A 4,520-nucleotide genomic window follows, 5' to 3' on the forward strand; every position below is an offset into this window, starting at 1 on the left:
ATGTAGAAGAAATGGACAATTTCCTGGAAACATATGAACAACCTAGACTGACCAGAGAAGAAATAGAAGACCTCAACCAACCCATCACAAGCAAAGAGATCCAATCAGTCATCAAAAATCTTCCCACAAATAAATGCCCAGGGCCAGATGGCTTCACAGGGGAATTCTACCAAACTTTCCAGAAAGAACTGACACCAATCTTACTCAAACTCTTTCAAAACATTGAAAAAAATGGAACACTACCTAACTCATTTTATGAAGCTAACATCAATCTAATACCAAAACCAGGCAAAGATGCTACAAAAAAGGAAAACTACCGGCCAATCTCCCTAATGAATATAGATGCAAAAATCCTCAACAAAATACTTGCAAATCGAATCCAAAGACACATTAAAAAAATCATACACCATGACCAAGTGGGGTTCATTCCAGGCATGCAAGGATGGTTCAACATCAGAAAAACAATCAATGTATTACAACACATTAAAAACTCGAAAGGGAAAAATCAATTGATCATCTCAATAGATGCTGAAAAAGCATTTGACAAAATCCAACATCCCTTTTTGATAAAAACACTTCAAAAGGTAGGAATTGAAGGAAACTTCCTCAACATGATAAAGAGCATATATGAAAAACCCACAGCCAGCATAGTACTCAATGGTGAGAGACTGAAAGCCTTCCCTCTAAGATCAGGAACAAGACAAGGATGCCCGCTGTCACCACTGTTATTCAACATTGTGCTGGAAGTGCTAGCCAGGGCAATCCGGCAAGACAAAGAAATAAAAGGCATCCAAATTGGAAAAGAAGAAGTAAAACTGTCATTGTTTGCAGATGATATGATCTTATATCTAGAAAACCCTGAGAAATCAACGATACACCTACTAGAGCTAATAAACAAATTTAGCAAAGTAGCGGGATACAAGATTAATGCACATAAGTCAGTAATGTTTCTATATGCTAGAAATGAACAAACTGAAGAGACACTCAAGAAAAAGATACCATTTTCAATAGCAACTAAAAAAATCAAGTACCTAGGAATCAACTTAACCAAAGATGTAAAAGACCTATACAAAGAAAACTACATAACTCTACTAAAAGAAATAGAAGGGGACCTTAAAAGATGGAAAAATATTCCATGTTCATGGATAGGAAGGCTAAATGTCATTAAGATGTCAATTCTACCCAAACTCATCTACAGATTCTATGCAATCCCAATCAAAATTCCAACAACCTACTTTGCAGACTTGGAAAAGCTAGTTATCAAATTTATTTGGAAAGGGAAGATGCCTCGAATTGCTAAAGACACTCTAAAAAAGAAAAACGAAGTGGGAGGACTTACACTCCCTGACTTTGAAGCTTATTATAAAGCCACAGTTGCCAAGACAGCATGGTACTGGCACAAAGATAGACATATAGATCAATGGAATCGAATTGAGAATTCAGAGATAGACCCTCAGATCTATGTCCGACTGATCTTTGATAAGGCCCCCCAAAGTCACCGAACTGAGCCATAATGGTCTTTTCAACAAATGGGGCTGGGAGAGTTGGATATCCATATCCAAAAGAATGAAAGAGGACCCCTACCTCACCCCCTACACAAAAATTAACTCAAAATGGACCAAAGATCTCAATATAAAAGAAAGTACCATAAAACTCCTAGAAGATAATGTAGGAAAACATCTTCAAGACCTTGTATTAGGAGGCCACTTCCTAGACTTTACACCCAAAGCACAAGCAACAAAAGAGAAAATAGATAAATGGGAACTCCTCAAGCTTAGAAGTTTCTGCACCTCAAAGGAATTTCTCAAAAAGGTAAAGAGGCAGCCAACTCAATGGGAAAAAATTTTTGGAAACCATGTATCTGACAAAAGACTGATATCTTGCATATACAAAGAAATCCTACAACTCAATGACAATAGTACAGACAGCCCAATTATAAAATGGGCAAAAGATATGAAAAGACAGTTCTCTGAAGAGGAAATACAAATGACCAAGAAACACATGAAAAAATGTTCAGCTTCACTAGCTATTAGAGAGATGCAAATTAAGACCACAATGAGATACCATCTAACACCGGTTAGAATGGCTGCCATTAAACAAACAGGAAACTACAAATGCTGGAGGGGATGTGGAGAAATTGGAACTCTTATTCATTGTTGGTGGGACTGTATAATGGTTCAGCCACTCTGGAAGTCAGTCTGGCAGTTCCTTAGAAAACTAGATATAGAGCTACCATTCGATCCAGCGATTGCACTCCTCGGTATATACCCGGAAGATCGGAAAGCAGTGACACGAACAGATATCTGCACGCCAATGTTCATAGCAGCATTATTCACAATTGCCAAGAGATGGAAACAACCCAAATGTCCTTCAACAGATGAGTGGATAAATAAAATGTGGTATATACACACGATGGAATACTACGCGGCAGTAAGAAGGAACGATCTGGTGAAACATATGACAACATGGATGAACCTTGAAGACATAATGCTGAGCGAAATAAGCCAGGCACAAAAAGAGAAATATTATATGCTACCACTAATGTGAACTTTGAAAAATGTAAAACAAATGGTTTATAACGTAGAATGTAGGGGAACTAGCAGTAGAGAGCAATTAAGGAAAGGGGAACAATAATCCAGGAAGAACAGATAAGCTATTTAACGTTCTGGGGATGCCCAGAAATGACTATGGTCTGTTAATTTCTGATGGTTGTAGTAGGAACAAGTTCACTGAAATGTTGCTATATTATGTAACTTTCTTGGGGTAAAGTAGGAACATGTTGGAAGTTAAGCAGTTATCTTAGGTTAGTTGTCTTTTTCTTACTCCCTTGCTATGGTCTCTTTGAAATGCTCTTTTATTGTATGTTTGTTTTCTTTTTAACTTTTTTTTTCATACAGGTGATTTGAAAAAAGAAGGGAAAGTTAAAAAAAAAAAAAAAAAAAAAAAAAGAAAAAAGACAAACAAGGGGAAAAAAAAAAAAAAAAAAGATGTAGTGCCCCCTTGAGGAGCCTGTGGAGAATGCAGGGGTATTCGCCTACCCCACCTCCATGGTTGCTAACATGACCACAGACATAGGGGACTGGTGGTTTGATGGGTTGAGCCCTCTACCATAAGTTTTACCCTTGGGAAGACGGTTGCTGCAAAGGAGAGGCTAGGCCTCCCTGTATTTGTGCCTAAGAGTCTCCTCCTGAATGCCTCTTTGTTGCTCAGATGTGGCCCTCTCTCTCTGGCTAAGCCAACTTGAAAGATGAAATCACTGCCCTCCCCCCTACGTGGGATCAGACACCCAGGGAAGTGAATCTCCCTGGCAACGTGGAATATGACTCCCAGGGAGGAATGTAGACCTGGCACCGTGGGACGGAGAACATCTTCTTGACCAAAAGGGGGATGTGAAAGGAAATGAAATAAGCTTCAGTGGCAGAGAGATTCCAAAAGGAGCCGAGAGGTCACTCTGGTGGGCACTCTTATGCACACTTTAGACAACCCTTTTTAGGTTCTAAAGAATTGGGGTAGCTGGTGGTGGATACCTGAAACTATCAAACTACAACCCAGAACCCATGAATCTCGAAGACAGTTGTATAAAAATGTAGCTTATGAGGGGTGACAATGGGATTGGGAAAGCCATAAGGACCAAACACCACTTTGTCTAGTTTATGGATGGATGTGTAGAAAAGTAGGGGAAGGAAACAAACAGACAAAGGTACCCAGTGTTCTTTTTTACTTCAATTGCTCTTTTTCACTCTAATTATTATTCTTGTTATTTTTGTGTGTGTGCTAATGAAGGTGTCAGGGATTGATTTAGGTGATGAATGTACAACTATGTAATGGTACTGTAAACAATCGAAAGTACAATTTGTTTTGTATGACTGCGTGGTATGTGAATATATCTCAATAAAATGATGATTTAAAAAAAAAAAAAAAAAAAAAAAAAAAAAAAAAAAAAAAAAAAAAAAGAAAAAGAATGGACAAGCCAACAAAGGTAAGATGGAAGGAGCTAATAGTTTTCTATCCTTACATTTCACTTACCTATGCTCAATTCAACTGGGTCTGATTTGCAGGTCCAAAACCCAAATATATCACCACAGCCTTGCCAGGATCCTGAGAAAGGACAAGAGCCCTAACCCTGGTTTTGGCTATTTCAGGGCTATTGTTACTTCCTCCAAACTTTCTCTGACCCCTCTGACCACTGGAGTTCCCTTAAAGTACATTGTCAAGAACTTGCTAAGTAGATCAGGAGGCTTCTGTCGCCAAGCATCTGATCTTGTTGCAGATTCCTGATATCCTGATTCCCAGAGCCCTGGATCTTGAGCTGTGGCTTCTGTCTGCCTGTCATGGGAATTGTTCCTCTGCCTGCAGAAAAGGTGGATTCCCTCCAGAATCATGTCACTCCCACTCTCCACATCTTGTATTGTGGGTCACTCAAACCCACTTCCTGAGAAGGCTCCCAGGGACAGATAAATTGTCATTGTTTCCTCAATCCTTTACTTATCTTTGAGACAGACAGAGGAAAGCCAGAGCCT

Source organism: Choloepus didactylus, chromosome 13 (assembly GCF_015220235.1).
Source record: "Choloepus didactylus isolate mChoDid1 chromosome 13, mChoDid1.pri, whole genome shotgun sequence".
In the NCBI taxonomy this organism is placed as follows: domain Eukaryota; kingdom Metazoa; phylum Chordata; class Mammalia; order Pilosa; family Megalonychidae; genus Choloepus; species Choloepus didactylus.